At 36.9% G+C, this 17,902-nt stretch overlaps 1 pseudogene; it reads right to left on the bottom strand.

Moving 5' to 3' along the window:
- Positions 1–868: 868 nt before the first annotated feature.
- On the bottom strand, positions 869–12,603 carry LOC125660277 (uncharacterized; annotated as a pseudogene).
- Positions 12,604–17,902: the final 5,299 nt, after the last annotated feature.

Raw genomic sequence — 17,902 nt, 5'->3', positions numbered from 1 at the left:
AAAAATCTCTCGCTGTGACCTTCAATTCGACTTTTAGATATATCGATGACGTTTTGTCTATTAACAATGATATCTTTCATTCATATGTCGATTTGATATATCCCTGTGAGCTCGAAATAAAGAACACCACAGAGTCGTCCACTTCTGCTTCATACTTAGATATTTTATTGAAAGTAGACATTAACGGCAAACTGACAACTCAACTGTATGACAAACGGGATGATTTCAGCTTCTCCATCGTCAACTTCCCACATTTATGTAGCAATATTCCATTATCACCTGCATATGGTGTTTATATATCTCAACTGATTCGATATGCAAGAGCTTGTTCTGGGTATAGTCAGTTTTTAAATCGAGGTAAGCTACTGACAAACAAGTTGATGGTACAGGGATTTCAACAGTCTCGATTGAAGTCAGCATTTCGCAAATTCTATGGTCGTTATAACGATCTAGTTCGTCAATACAACCTATCATTGGGTCAAATGCTGTCTGACGTGTTTCATACCGATTGTTAAGCCGTTCTTGGCACACTGATTTGACTGAGGATAACTCCGTTTACCTGATCAGGATATGGGGCGCACGGCGGGTGTGACCGGTCAACAGGGGATGCTTACTCCTCCTAGGCACCTGATCCCACCTCTGGTGTGTCCAGGGGTCCGTGTTTGCCCAACTATCTATTTTATATTGCTTGTAGGAGTTATGAGATTGATCACTGTTCGTTATCGTCACCTTGCATTAGTGTATTTTACACCATGTTGCATGTTTACATTATACGGTATATTGTAACTGCTACAATTAATATTCTGAATTATGAATAGTATATAAACTTGGTCCATTTATTTTTTATTCTTATTCTTTACACACTGAATATATTTACAAATACCATATCATTTCATCATAGTTTATCCATTACAGTGAAACTTCTCTAAACCGGCCAGCTCTCGGACCGGAAAAAACGGCCGGTTTAGAGGGATGGCCGGTATACCGAGAATTTAGCAATTATAGACATTTTATCTCAATATTCACAAAGTAGGTACTGTTCACTTTGATCTGGTGATCTATGATCAATTATCGGTGGAGATCAAATTAGTCCGCTTGCACCTAAAGATAATTATGAATTACAAGAAATATTCTCGCTGAAGTCATCTAATTTTAAACTGAAAATCTATAACAGGATACATAAAGAAAACACAGAGGACTATTATTGGAATTACTCTTACCTATAAAAACCCTGTTTACATTCATCGCTTATGTCATTAACAATTTTGTTTAGACGTTTTTAAAAAGTACAGTAGTAAATATGAAATTGTAATTTGAATATTTCTTTGGAATTTTAAGTCTATGGAAACCAAGAAAATTAATGTATCTTTTAATAATTATCATTAACAGTCATGGGTTTGTTCTTTATCAACTACCGCTTATATCCATACGAAAGTATGGTGAAACAATATGGCGTTTGATACGGTATTCATTCAATAATTTCCTAACTGGTTTTCTTTTTTACATTTTGTACAGAATTTGGAAGGGTCTCTTGGATTAGCTAAGTGTCAATTAACACGCTTGACAGCACAGGTAAACAATAGAAATTGAAGAGGCCACTAGTGTTTTTCACACCTCCGATGGATAATTTCATACCTGGTCAGTCAATTTGCACACCTGGACGATCTTAATTAACCTTTGGCCAAGATTTTCTTGTCTTCAAAAAGTGGCCGGTATGTTAAGGGTAAATTACACATGTTTGTTAACAAATGTACTTTAAAAAGTGGCCGATGTCCGGTTTTCAGGGGTGGCCGGTTTTGTAAGACTTTCTTTGTAAGGAAATGTTAAGATTTCTGCCGGGACTTTGAAAATCGACCGATATTCAGGGAGAACCGGTATTCTGAGGGGCCGGTTTGGAGAAGTTTCACTGTATATACAATAATAAACAAGAATAAATTTTTGTGGCAAAGTTAAATGGTTTGTGTAGAGATTTACACGAGATGTAGTCTACGTATATAAACATACACAATGAACAAGATTCAAATAATTTCATATGATGCAATTTCTTTATGCTTCGATATCCATATATGAAGCTTGTGAAGAATGACTTTTTCAAAAACGTCCTTAAAATTCTTAAAGTTTTCAAACTGTCGTTCTGGAATGTTTTTAAATAGTCCACCTGAAATCATTTCATTTAACATGAGAATAATGTCTGATGACTTGTCAGATCTGGTTCTTGATTTTCCTGCATTTTTTTTTTTTTTTTTTTTTACAACTGCTGCCTTATGTTCTCTTTTAATTCCTCCTGAATTTGGCAGGCTAATGCAGTTGTTTGTGCACTCTTGAAGGTGAAGTTTGCACCCTGCTCTTTAAGCTTCTTCTTGACCAACTGGACACAAAGTTCAACCAAATTGTCATTTGGAATATTACCATCCACAGTGCCACTGATATTGGCTGTTGTATTCCACTTATACTCCATGGCTTTCTTAGGTGAAAGCACAGCTAGTTCATATGCCATCATCCTCCACAGCCAAAGTTGGTATTTGGTGTGCCCTGCAACACTGGCACAGAGCATTTCAAATTTTGCATTCAGAAATATTCTATCTCCATCACCCATTTTGTATGCATCACAAGTGTCTCTTAATATAAGAGCAGTTTTCATGAATGAGGCACGTCAAACAGCAATCTTGTCTTTGTGATGTGTTTCTTTTAACTGTTTCCGTCGGAAACTGCTAGTCATGCTCCTTCTCTAAGTGGGTTTGATGTAGCCAAGTGTCTTGTATTTCTTGCTGCATGTACATTCATATTGTTTCAGAATTGCATCATACATATTTCGAAGAAGAATATCTTGGGTATCTCTCTCAGTAGATGCTTGGGCCATTTCTTGAAGATCTGTTGATTCTAAGAGTTGGATTAAAAAACATTCAATTCAGTCATGCATGAACTCAACACTTGACTCTCGGTATAAAAAAAATCAACTTGACACAAATTATTTCTGTAAAGTAAAGTAAAAAATTTGGATTGAAATATATTGTATACTGAACAGTTATTCTCCCTAAGAAAAAATGTATAACCTTGTAGGTTTATATGCCTGTCAATAATGGTATCTGCCAACTTCTTTAACCATGAGAACTGGCCCTCAGCACTACACAAGGGTAAGGTGTTTGGGTTAAACTGTTGAGGATATCCACTAATGTCTTCTAAACCCATAACATCCATTGCAGCCCAAAGAATGAATGCATCTAAAGCATCCTCCACAAATGCAAAATGAGCTCTAAAATGAAAACCCAGGAAACTATTACATGCAACACACAATACATGTAGGATTATTTTTAAAGTGTGCCTCATTATCAAGACATACCTGAATGCTTCCACAACTCTATCTTTTCCAGTGACATCAACTCTATGAATGACATTTCTTAACTGAAATAAAGTCCCTTGTTCAAAAGGAGAGGATGGTTTGTAGAACGCCTGGTATATGAACTGTAAAATGCATTGAAAATGTTAGTTTCATAGACATGATAGAGAAGAATTGTTTTAAGTAGAAATTTAAACATTTATGAGAGCTACATTTTGTAAAATGATTATGAAATTGATGACAAAGGAACTTCTTAATGTATTTTCTAAAATTCAATTTAACAATCAAAAATGAAAAAAAGTATTTCTGAACTAAAATGTTTTAGAAAGATGAGTATTAGAACTTGTCATGCTGTATATTAAAGCAATAAGCATATATGTTTGACTTCTACTGTCAATTCAATTCAATTGCTGTGCTAAAAGTTCACTAAGATTTGCTTTGCAGTTGTAATTTTGTAAAGCAGTAATTCACAATTTGAAACACTCTTAGAAACAAGCAGTAAAAAAATTGAAACTAAATATAGTCTAACCTTGTTATCTTGAAATCAATTGGACTGTGAAAAAACTTTGAAATAGCCAAAGTTTTTGAGATATCGAGGGTAAACTACTTAAAGAATATGTGGTTAGGACTTCCAAATCAATGAAATCACTTTGACATATCCTTTATACTCGAGGTACCAAAGTTTAACTGTATATTATATTTAGTATAGGCTAAAATTAGTTTTAACAGGAGGTCCATGGACGAAAATGCACACCATTGAAGTTTTCGGACAGACAAACAAATTATTTTAATCAGAAAAAGCTCATTGCAAGTGAGCTTATTGAATTCAGAAATGGTTCATGCCATCAAATAAACTATCTATTCCAACATCTTCTCCTGCCAACAAACTTCTGTGACATAATCATGATAATCAAGGTTTAGGATTATCTTGAATATAATTTATCATTTATCATTGCTCTTCAAAGTATGTTAATTTTTCAAATAAGGGTCCCCTTCCCATACTTTACAATAGTGAAATATTATTAATTTCTTTTTTCATCAAATGTAATAAAATTCTAAATAAATGATAAAAATCAGCTGATAACCTAATGGAAGTGGTATTGTTGATATGTATATACACATGTACATGTAAGAATTTCATGTCGTTGGGTGATTTTCAACGTTCACTAATACTGTTTGTTATATTGATGGATTTATAATCACTTTTCTTATTTTCGAGAGCCTGGGGAGTGGTAAATAAGACCAACAGGGTATTGTAATTTATCAAACAAATAATAATTTGCTGACAGTGTGTAGAATGTTGACCTAATTCAGAACTTACAACAAGAACAAATCAAAACTGGAACAGAACCATTGCATGCAAAAATACCAGTAGAAAGCTCATCATTCTATGAAGCCCCTCCGGTCTATGAATAATTCCTCCCAGTTTGTGGTAATTTGTCTCACAATTAAGCATAGCTAGCTGTGCTGTATATGCACGCTCATTAGTCAGTACGTCACCACCAAACACTTTTCTTTCTATCACCTCTGCATTCTCTCCAGAAGTGTGTGCTATATATATCTGGTGAATGTGTTCTAGAATACTTATCATATCATCATGCAAGTTTTCATTTTTGTCCATCAAATCCAAAATAAAGTATGTTGATCTTTTGGAAGTTTGCTCAATGAAAGGATGACTGATATATTTTGGAACACATTGTGCAAAGGGCTTTAGACATCCGACATGTTTTGTGAGAACTTTCAAGATGTGATGTGCCATGTTACTCTCAAAAATTTGAATTTCTTGAGAGCTGGGTAGAAATGAGTGGTTAGGCAAGGTTAAAATATCATGTTTTGGTTTATCATCAGGCAAACTTGAAACTAAAACTCTTCTCTGGAGACCCACCAAGAGAAACCAGTGAAAGCTCATTCTCTGCTTTTCTTTTGTCATTGAAGATGTTGATTTTAGTATGTCCAAGTTGTCACCAATTACATCAAATGGGGGTTGAATGTTAGATTCTTTTAGTTGAGCTTCAAGTCAAGAAATATACTTCTCACCGTAAAGTCTAGTAGTTTTACTATTTGACTGAACCACCCCACAATTTGGACTAACTTCAAAACCTGAGAACATGGAGACAGCAGGACAATGTATGACACCAATACTGGTAAATATGTCAAGTGTTGGAAGCTGAACAGTTTGTGGGGCTGTAAATCTAGTTTGGCAAGAATCTATTGAATCATATGACATAAATGTCTTTGCAAGTACTGTATGCTGATTTTCATTCTTAGTAGAAAATTTCACATCAAAGTATGGGTGAAATGTTGCACTACCTTGTGAAGTGTGTAATGGACTGGACCGATACAATTTCTCTGGTTTTCTCCATTCTGTACTGAATATTTGATTGATGTACTTGACGTATGATTGTTTCTTTAATCCTTTCCTTCTGTCTGTCCACCAGTAAAGTGTGTTTCTTTTGAGTAGATGAACGTCCCACAGACAGTCCTACGTATGCCAGCAAATCTATTGTCTACAAATTCAGTACTGAGCACTATGGTTACCCCATTCCCTAATGCAACCATATATCATGCTTAATATATATATATATATATATATATGACATTTTATATGGTGGCATGATTCAGGGTACATCTGTAATATTGTTAGCTTGGATTAATTTATAATTATCATTCCTTGTGTATACTGATTAATCTGAGATATGCATTAATATTCTGAAAATTAAATATTCTTAAATTTTCACTACGACACTGCATAAGAATGCAGTAAAAGTTAGAATGTTTCATATGAACTTATTGTAAAATAATACTGATCGAATCCAGACCAGCCATAATATAAATACACGTTTTATAAAATGCATTACATGTATTGATAAATATTAATAGATTTATACATAATATTACATTATGTTATCTTAATTGTATTTGTAGACAAGTGCAAATTGATTATTTTTATATTAATTTCCAATTTTGTCAGAACGTGATTGTCTTGGTATTTTTCGGATGTAGTTATAGTGCAGACGAGGGCTGACGTCATTCTTACTTTACGCTGCAGCATAGACCACACCGCTACTCTGCCTTTTTCTTTATACCATGTTATACTATTAAGAACCTTTGCTGTTATACAGATCACTGCTGCCTTTTGGCATAATAAATTAAAGAAATGGACAAAAGTCTTGTCACTTGGCTACAAATGGCGTCGCCGGTAGGATTCTTCATGGTAGGATACCAAGGACACAAGAGGCAGTAGTGATTGTCATTGACCAACCATGGAAGAGCTGAAACAGGAGCTCGATGCATTAAAGTTGCAGCTTGGTGCAATAAAGAAGGAAGAGTCTGGACAAAAGTTTGTGTTTACACCTAAGCAGAGGAAGGTTGAGAAGTTTTCAGGACGGAAAGATGAGGGACAAACGGTGTACGAGTTTATGGATGACATTTCCCGTGTACTGAAGACGCGTCCAACTTCAGATGAAGAAAAGGTGGACTATTTGATAAGTCATCTAGACGGCCCGGCAAAGGAAGAGATTCGCTATCGTGCCCCATCTTCAAAAAAGAATCCTCAACAAGTGTTGAATATTTTACGGGAGACTTTTGGTGAAAAGCCGACCGCTTCAGAGCTTACTGCAGACTGTTACAGTACAAAACAGGAGGAAGGACAGTCTCTGCAAGACTTTGCACATGTGTTGATGAAAAAATTAGACAAAATTGGACAAGTCAATCACCACTTTATCTCCGAACCAGAACAAACACTTAGAAATCAGTTTGCTGAGAATGTGTTGGACAAATGGCTTCGTCGGGAACTGAAAAAGTCACTTAGGTCCTAGCCATCCCTAACCTTTAACGAACTGAGAGAAGATGCGGTTGTTCTCTCCCTTGATAGGGAGGTAAATACTGACGGTCCTAAGCGCACACCCAAGAGAAATGCAACGGTTTACGCTAAAGCAGCTTCAGTTGACAGTGCAATGATGACTATGGTGAAAGAAATGAGGGAAGAGATGTCTTCTTTACGATCTGAAGTTCAGGAGTTAAGGAAAATTAAGTCATCAGCTAAAGAATGGACACATAGCAAAGAAAGAAAGTGTTTCCAGTGTCATGAACTAGGACACATAAAGCGAAATTGTCCTAAGACAAAGACTGTCACTTTAAACACAGATTGCCTATTGTCGAGAGCCGGCCAATAGGGAGTGAATTGGAGAATGGCTCACTGATAGGAAGTTGTCCGACTACACACATAGAAATTGGAGGTCAGAGGGTTTTGTGCGTTCTAGACACAGGATTTATGGTCAGCACCATTACAGAATCTTTTTACAACAGCTACCTTCATGACATTCCAGTATTAAACGATAAACTCATTACCCTTAGAGCAGCGAATGGAATTGATATTCCATATGTGGGATACATAGAGACAGATATTACTGTGAAACCCTTGAATCGTACCATATGTGGGATTGGTATACTGATTGTGAAGGACACTCAGGACAGAAAAGAAGTCCCTGGACTACTTGGTATGAATGTGATAAGGGAGTGTCGAGAGTTGTTCCTGCAAAATTTTGGTCCAACATTCGCTCGCCGCACAGAGAACGGAGAAGCAATCCAGAACTGGATAAAGGCTTTCAAGAGGAGCAATCATTCTGAAGTGAAAGGATTTGCAAGAGTAGCTGGTAGAGAAGATGTGTGTATCCCTGCGAATTCTATATATGTGGTCAGAGTCATTGGACCTTTGCAAGACATTTGTGGTTTACAAGGGAAAAGTGTGTGTATTGAACCTTTGACTACAAGACAAGACTCCATACTTATTAACAGTGTTTCGTCAGCATCAAAATCGGGTGTATATCCTGTCCAAGTTGCTAACTTGGGTAACAAAGATGTCTGGATTAAAGCAAACAGCAGGCTCGGAATTGTGAGTGAGTGTGTGATAGAGCCTCAACAGGACTCCAAAGTTACATTCTTAGAAACTGCCCCTAAGGAAAAGACAATAGTGTTGAATGAAGACATAGAAGAGGTGGACACATCACCCAACTTCAATGTAGAATCACTTATTCCTGATAACCTTGATTGTTCAGAGGAACAATACCAAAAGATAATGAATTTATTCAGGAAATATTCAAGTGTTTTCATCCAAAATGACCTGGATTTGGGCTACTCTACAACGATTACTCATAGGATAAACATTACTGATGATGTACCTGTTACATTTCCTTACCGCCGTATCCCGCCTAACCAATACCAGGAGGTTAAGAAACACATTCAAGACTTGCTAGACAAAGGTTTTATTTGTAAGAGCTCAAGTCCATATGCGTCCCCAGTCGTTATTGTTAGGAAGAAGGATGGCTCCATTCGACTATGTGTCGACTATCGAAGGCTCAACCTGAAGACTGTTCGAGATGCCTTCCCTCTCCCCCGCATCGACGAATCCCTTGATACCTTACATGGATCCACTTTGTTTAGCAAATGCGACTTAGCCAGTGGATTCCATCAGATCGCTATGGATCATAGTCATCAACACAAAACTGCTTTTACCACTCCATTTGGCTTGTACGAGTATACCAGAATGCCCTTTGGGCTTTGTAATTCTCCAGCGTCCTTCCAAAGGCTGATGCAACACATATTTAATGATGCCATATTCCAGATACTTCTGGTTTACTTGGACGACATAAGTGTCTACTCGAAGACACTGGATGAACACTTAAAGCGACTGGATGTTGTGTTTTCAAAACTTGGTGAACACTGGTTGAAGTTAAACCCCCCAAAATGTCACTTTTTTCAAGAAGAGATAAGTTATCTTGGATATGTTGTATCAGCTAAAGGGATTTCCACTTCATCAGAGAAAATAAGGGTAGTGAGAGACTGGCCAAAACCCAAGACCCTGAAAGATCTTCGTTCTTTTTTAGGCTTTGCCAGCTACTATAGGCGTTTTGTGCGACATTTTGCCCAGGTTGCCAAGCCACTTTATGAACTTATTGCAGATGCCAATAAGGAGAAGGGAAGTAAAGCTAATGAGAAGTTACAGACTTTATGGAATTCTAAGTCTGAAGATGCTTTTCGGGAACTCAAAGATCGGTTGACCTCCAGCAGTAGTCTGGGTTATGCAGACTTCACTAAGCCTTTTGTGTTGGAGACAGATGCAAGCCTCCTTCGACTTGGAGCAGTGTTGATGCAAAATCAGGAGGGGGGGGGGGGTAAAAAGGTTATTGCATATGCAAGTCGCACCTTACGGAAGTCGGAAAGAAATGATGCTAAATACAGTTCGGCGAAATTAGAGCTGCTGGCAGTGAAGTGGGCCGAACAGAAAAATTTAAGGATTATTTGCTGGGGTCCGAATTTGAAATTATCACAGACAACAACCCACTTAGTTATATCCAGACGAGTGGTAAACTTGGCGCAACTGAACAGCGATGGGTTTCTCAGCTTGCCCAATACGATTGTACAGTCAAGTACAGGCCTGGAAGGCAGAATTCAGCGGCAGATGCCTTGTCACGAATGCCAATATGTAGTGTTCAGTTTGCAGACGTTGGCCAGATAGACACCAAGATTGATGAAGGCCTCCGTGTTGAAGCCTTGAAGTCAGCAATCTGCAACATTCAAGAGAAAGGACGCTCAGTTGTCACTTGTTACAATTCCATTTCATTCCCAAAATATGATGGAAGTGACATATCACATATGCAACAGAATGACCCAATCCTTGGAAGATTCTTGTACTATTTCACTAGTAGTAGGAAACCAAACAAGAAGGAACGTTCATCAGAAAGCAAGCTAGTTATACAGATGCTCCGCCAGAGAGACCAGATGATTTTCGATAAAAGCCGAGTCTTGTATCGAGTAGTCAAAGATCCACAGGCTGGAGAGTTGAAACAACTTGTACTTCCTGTTTGTCTCAGGGAACAGGTGATGGGTGCATTACATACACAGGCTGGTCACCAAGGGATCGAAAGAACCATAGGACTGATTCGTGCCAGATTTTATTGGACTGGTATGTACAGCGATATTACAAAATTATGTAAGACCTGTGAACGATGCTGTATTTCGAAACTACCACAACCGAAAATCAGTCTCCCCATGGACCATTTACTAGCAAGTGAGCCTGATAAGATTGTAGCGATGGATTTTACTGTCCTGGAAAAGGCATCCGATGGCCGTGAAAACGTCTTAATTATGACTGATGTGTTTTCTAAATTTACGGTGGCAATTCCAACTAGAGACCAAACTGCAAGCACTACAGCAAAAGTTCTGGTTAGAGAGTGGTTCTTGAGATATGGAGTACCCCAACGTCTGCATTCAGACCAAGGTAGAAACTTTGAGGGACAGGTTATCGCAGAACTGTGCAAGATATATCAGATAAAGAAGAGCCGCACAACAGCATACCACCCAGAGGGGAATGGCCAGTGCGAGCGCTTCAACAGAACCTTACATGATTTGTTGAGAACGCTTACCCCAAAACAGAAACGAAGATGGCCTGATCACCTTCCAGAGCTTCTCTTCTGGTACAATTCAACAACCCACGCCTCAACTGGATTTAGCCCATTCTATCTTATGATGGGAAGACATCCAAAGTTACCTATAGATACCATACTAAATTTAGAGGAGTGTGAGTCTCTCATCCCAGTCACCGACTTTGTGGAACAACATGTGGAACGTCTAAAGGAGGCGTATAGAAAAGCAGGGGAGCAACTTGAGAGAGCTGCACACACGAGGGAGAAAATGGTGAAGATATCAAGAGATTCGGATGTCCTTGAACCTGGAACTTGTGTTATTGCGTAATCGGGTAATTGGCAGGAATAAAATTCAGGATGCCTGGAACGAACATGAATATGTTGTGTTACGACGTATTGACCCTGAGAAGCATGTCTATGAAGTTTACCGTAAGGATACTCCTGATGACAGACGGATTCTGAATAGGGTACACCTTAGGATCAAACGAAGAACATCCGATACTGTGACACAACTGGCCAGAGGCCATGCAGACAGACAGAACTCTATAACGCAAGTGTGTACTCGTGTTGATAGTGATGGTTCTAGTGACAGCTCATCTGACGATGAATTCCTGATGATGAATGATTCTGTTGTATCTGCACCTTCGCCTGCAAAACCTCGTCGAAGTACTCGTGTTACAGCAGGGAAGCACAGTAATATTAATCACTTGCCAAAACGTTCTGTACGTCTTTAGATACTCCATGTGAACTACAATTACAAACGTGTACATATGTTTTGATTATAACGTTTTACTAGTCATTTTCTTGAAATGCAAAGTATTTGTATGTTTGTTTTCTTGTTGTGTAACAAGGGACGTTACTCCTGTAGCAGGGGAGAATGTAGACAAGTGCAAATTGATTATTTTTATATTAATTTCCAATTTTGTCAGAACGTGATTGTCTTGGTATTTTTCGGATGTAGTTATAGTGCAGACGAGGGCTGACGTCATTCTTACTTTACGCTGTAGCATAGACCACACCGCTACTCTGCCTTTTTCTTTATACCATGTTATACTATTAAGAACCTTTGCTGTTATACAGATCACTGCTGCCTTTTGGCATAATAAATTAAAGAAATGGACAAAAGTCTTGTCACTTGGTTACAGTATTCATAATGAAACATAAAATATATTACTTCATCTGTGGCTCCTCCATGCTCCAGTAACTGACCAACTACATGGTGAATCAATGACATATTTTGATTCCTATGGTGCAGCAGTATAGCTGCTGATGACACCAAGGCCACTGGTTCTGTAGTATTCATAATGTCTGCCAGCAATTTGGAAAAAACAGGAGCTCTTTGTCTCAATTCAGCATTGATCCTCTGAAAATTTACAGAGGCCAAACAATCAGGGGAATTGCCTCGCAAAACAGATTCATCCTTTTTGCCACAAAGTAATTTACATTCTTCTTTAACATACTTCGTTATAGATTTGACTGCTTTTTCTTTGAAGTCTTTCAACTTTAATAGTTTGTTTAAAATAACTTCTGGCTTATTGCCTCGAACAAGTCCAACAACTACACCATAGAGCCCTTTTTCTTTGATAATTCTAGACCTCACTTTCTGGTCATTCTGACCTCTGTAGGACACCTACACATATATAAACAAATGATTTTAGATTATCAGTTAAATACAAATTTTTTCATCATATGAAATAACATGTATCACTTGAATTCGCAATCATAAAAATTGACAGATATAACTAAAAAATCCAACATAAAAAGTGAAAAACAAACCTTTGCTTTCGATGGTGACAATGAATTTTGTCCTAAACGCTTTCTGCATGAAGAGGTTGCCGACATTGTTTTCCTTGGGGTGAATAGGACCTTCAATTTTCTTGGGGTAGGTGTGTGGACAATTGTCCTCTTTGTGCGAGTTGAAAACTTTGTAGGGGTCGCAAGAACATTACTAGCAAATGTTTGAGAAGAGGAATCATCACCATTATCAGAGGAAATTCCAGCTGATGTTGTAAATGTCGATGTGGAAGCTTGTTGCGAATAATGTACATAATGTTTATTACGCAGCTCTTGCACTATGGAAGACTTCTCTGTTTGTAGTGTCTTCAGTTTATTTTCTAAATCGTAATCATTTTTTTTTCAACTTGTTTAATTTGTTAAAGCACGAGTAACACACATACTGAGACAGACTGTCATTTTGACACGGACTGTAATTAAGAACTTCTGACAGTTGTTTAAAAACTATAAACGAAGGTGAAAATATAACCCTACGATATGTTGGTGGTAATCGGTCCCCACACAATCGACACAGGTCCATCGTAAATCCTTTAAACACAACACGTGGTGTTGACTGCCATGTTGTTGGGTTTTTTTTTTGCGAATGTAAGCAATCTTTTCATTGGTTCCGAAATTGAACCCTGGAAGCAATCAAAAATTGGCCACGGTTTTAGTGGCGTAATCTGCCAAGGGTTTGTGGGGAGCGAAGCGGACCGAAAACACTTGGCTTGAGAAGATGAATGTCCTTTTGCATCAGGATGTATTGAGGCAGCTGATTTCAGAAAGGGGTTTGTGATGGACATTTTTTCTTGTAAGGTTCTTCCACAGCTGACAAAGGCATCATTAACCTTAAAGAAAAAAATATTTACAATAATAATTGTATAAGAAATTTGAAAACATAGAATCAATTCAGTAAAAGTTTTGTTTTTGCTTATAAAACCTTTCAGATGAAAACAAAAATCAACAATTTGCAAATACAAACTGGGGTGTTTCACTTTGTGATAGCATCCTATAAAACATCTTCTACATTAACAAACATGCTTATTTTTCACTCTATTCACATATGAAGGAAAATCTAATTTCTCTCTAACAGCAAATCAGATCAATAGGTACATGTACAATGAAATGCACTCAAAGGATGTCCAGGCAAAGCATTTTAATGTTGGGCTAAATATTTTTTCTAGATACTCAACACACTTGTTTGTCCATACAAGATCTTAATAGGCACAGTTAAAGTAAGAGTGTCTATTCCATAGAATAATTTAGATAAAATCCCAACCAAACTAATTTATCTATTTCTTCCAAGATGTAAGTAATAAGGCACACATAATTCCTTTTATATTGGGCTTTTATATTTACCTTGGATTTAAATTCTTTGACTATGTGATCCCTTGTTGCACATTTTTTAATTACACTCGTAGCCTTTGCACCAACAAACATATTTTCTGGTTTAAGGAGATTTCCTTGGTTCATAATGTCCAATCTCTTCAATTTCAGTGATGGAGTTGCTCCATTTATCACTTCTGGTTTAACATAGCATCCTAAAAATTCTTTGAACAGTTGTACCTTAAATAAGAATATGATAAATTACAATATAAACAAATACCCAGAATCAAAAAATGGCTGAGAAAAAAAATCAATGTTTGGTCAAAGACCATTGCAAATGTCTTAACAGCATATTCTATATGATATGATATAATCTCAACAAAAGACACACATAGAAAATGATTACAAAAAATATAAGTAAATCGATATGTAATACACCATGTAACTACATGTTGAACTCATTTACAATTTGTCCTCCTGTTCACATAATCCTTAATCTAAAAAATACTAAAATCCTTAAATTCAAAGTTAGTATGTACCTGCTTTTCATGTAGCTGGTGGATCATGGGTGCTTTCATTTCAAACAGGATTACAAATTCTTTAAGCATAGGAAGGACAGAAGAGTATAACCCCATTATCATTTTGGAGAGCTTTCTTTGATGGAAAAGTCTCTCAACAATTCTATTCTTCCTCTCCTGTCCATCTTTTGTAAGCTTCTTTGCAATCAGGTCCTAAAACATAAAGAAAATGTTTAATTTTACAATGTTTATACATGTATTTGGATAACAAAAGATACAATATATCTGTATACAATATATTGCATAAAAATATGTGTTGTGTTTTCTTGATATTTATCAACCACTTTACTCTTTTACGCAGAAAATATAAATATGTATCTCTTCTTCTTTCCTCAACAATTTGAAGCTTACTTAGCTAGTAAATAGCTTTTTGTTTTTGTTGCATGTTCTCGATATTCTTTTTTTTTTCAAAATGTGCATTACATGTATGTGTTGTTTTGGGTTCCAATCATTTGGTATTACTCTATCAAGTCCAATAACCTTCTACCAATACAGACAAATTGATACCATAATGAAAGTATACATACCACATTATTCTTCAAAACTTAAAACTGATGCAGCAATAACATTGGAACAGAATGCATGTTTGTTTTAAAGCATTTGGTGCAAAACTCACTGAAGTTACAAAAGAACATCATGCAAAAAACATTAACAAACTAACAATCTTATCATCTAATTTAAGTAAATATATGCATTAACTGTTACATACTAGCAGATAAGTCTTATTATTAGTTTCTTAACATACATTTTCTGAGGAAAATATAATACATTTTCTTATGAAACTATAACATCCTAATAGAAAAAATTTTGATGTGCCTTCCTGCATTTGTTTCAAAAAGCTGAATAATTTTACTCAATTTTGTGTATCACTTATAAAAAATATCAAATGTTTTAATTAGTGTTATCTCTTAACATGCAATGAAAAGTTTAATTTGTAACAATCTGGTGAGAATAACATGCCAACAAACAAAACTCAAAATAAAAGCAAATCATGCATTGTTTCAAAACGTTTCCAGAATATTTACCTTTCTAATTTCTAGGATTCTCTCCCTGGATTGTTCCGATAGTTTTAGTCTGTGATATATCTCAACAATGCCTGGAATAAAAGATTACCTGGAGTTTTCTTCTACATATGGAAAGTAAAATAAGGTGAGATAATCAAGACGTCTAAGGGTATCCAGGGTAACATCATGAACTGAAAGCCACCTGTGAGTCGCGTATCTTGTGACATCGTATATTTTACCCCACACATCTCACATATTTCTTGCAACATCTCTCTTAGATCAGAAGACCATTTAAAGTCATTAAAAAGGTCGTTATACATCTGTTCAATGAAATATTTGAAAGGTTTGCAAAATGCTTTTGCTGCATTATGCACATGGTGACAAACATCACCGTCAATATCTAAAAGGTGTGATGCTTTCTGTTGACGGATTCGTGTTTCTAATCTAGTTTTAGAACCTCTTATCACGTTGCAAGGAATCCATTAATATGGACATTAAATTGGTACATGGTATGTTGTTTGTCTCCATCAGGTCAACTAATTCTACATATAATGATTCACTATTAAATCTGATGCACAACATGGAGCTGAAGTGTTTCACCACTACTTGCTTTTTCTCAACACAATAGTAACTAGCAAGAATTGTGAGAACCTTCTGAAAGTTTGATCTTGTGCTCTCATCCATATTCAGAGAAAACTTTGTGGATCTTAATGTGGACACCAATTGATCTCGGAAAGATTTCCCAATACCAAACTGTGTTTTATAGGATACTGTTGTTCGGTTCATGGAAAGTGAATCCAGCGCCTTACGGTCAGCTGCCAATGCCTTAGCAAGGTCAATCAGATCTGGAACTATGGAAAATGACTGACTGTGTTCTGCAGCAAATGCTAAAACCATAGCCTCTGAATTAACAATTGTCATTTATTGGTGTTATGGGTATTGGTGCAGGTTCTTGAACTTCAGCTGCCTTTTTAAACATGGAATGAATGGCGTATGGGATTCCAGTCTTTGGTTCCTGGGGTGATTTCCCAAATGCACCTGTAAAAAAAATATTTAAATAAATTAAAAATGTAAATATCTCGATGAATATGGCTTTCCATTTAATCGAAGAAAAAATGTCTAAACTTTTCATTACAAAACTATCTTATCATAGCTGTCACTAGAGTGCCCTGAAAAATACTGTCTATGCTTGAAAAAAATGGGCAGTATTGCTCTTTAATAAGAGGACGAAGTCCTCATAACGTTTGCCTATACAAATTTAAATGTCTAACCAATAATCTTGATTTATTTCGTACGTCCACTTCTGCTTCATACTTAGATATTTTATTGAAAGTAGACATTAACGGCAAACTGACAACTCAACTGTATGACAAACGGGATGATTTCAGCTTCTCCATCGTCAGCTTCCCACATTTATGTAGCAATATTCCATTATCACCTGCATATGGTGTTTATATATCTCAACTGATTCGATATGCAAGAGCTTGTTCTGGGTATAGTCAGTTTTTAAATCGAGATAAGCTACTGACAAACAAGTTGATGGTACAGGGATTTCAAGAGTCTCGATTGAAGTCAGCATTTCGCAAATTCTATGGTCGTTATAACGATCTAGTTCGTCAATACAACCTCGCATTGGGTCAAATGCTGTCTGACGTGTTTCATACCGATTGTTAAGCCGTTCTTGGGACACTGATTTGACTGCGGATGGCTCCGTTTACCTGATCATGATATGGGGCTCACGGCGGGTGTGAACGGTCAACAGGGGATGCTTACTCCTCCTAGGCACCTGATCCCACCTCTGGTGTGTCCAGGGGTCCGTATTTGCCCAACTATCTATTTTGTATTGCTTGTAGGAGTTATAAGATTGATCACTGTTTGTTATCTTCACCTTGCATTCATATTAATTAACTTTTAAACCCATCACCTAAACCTTACACCATAGCCATGGTACTACAGAACCCTGAAAAAAGCCTTGAAAAAAAAACAAAGTCCAAACCTTAAAAAACATTGGGCAGAGTAGCTCCTAAATATTTGACTTTTTCCGTTACCCCCCAACCCCAAATCCCAGGCCATAAGTTTGGGCAAAGAGCAGAAGGGCGAAGGGGATGGGCCGTCCTCCCTTATACCTAAAGAGGACATCCCCTGCACCAGTAAAGACAGATCAAATAAATCCATAAACACAACATGAAAAAAATTACCAGTAAGGCTATAGTTAGTTGTCCTTAATTTACGATTGTCTGTGTGGACTTTTTTCTTCAAATGTCGCTCAAGGCATTTCCAACCAGCTGAAGAGTAGTTTATGTCCTTGTTGCAAGCTAGACATCTAGCTATCCCCTTTTCGTCAATTTTTCTTAAAAACTCGCCAACAAGATGACCATCTACACTTTTCTCCAGCCATTCCCAGCGCCATCCGATTTTAACTCCTTTGTCGACCTCTAAATTCTTGAAAGTCTCTCTCTC

This window comes from Ostrea edulis, chromosome 5 (genome assembly GCF_947568905.1).
Source record: "Ostrea edulis chromosome 5, xbOstEdul1.1, whole genome shotgun sequence".
NCBI lineage: Eukaryota > Metazoa > Mollusca > Bivalvia > Ostreida > Ostreidae > Ostrea > Ostrea edulis.
The sequence above is the reverse complement of the archived record's forward strand: the minus strand, read 5'-3'. Positions and strand labels throughout refer to the sequence as shown.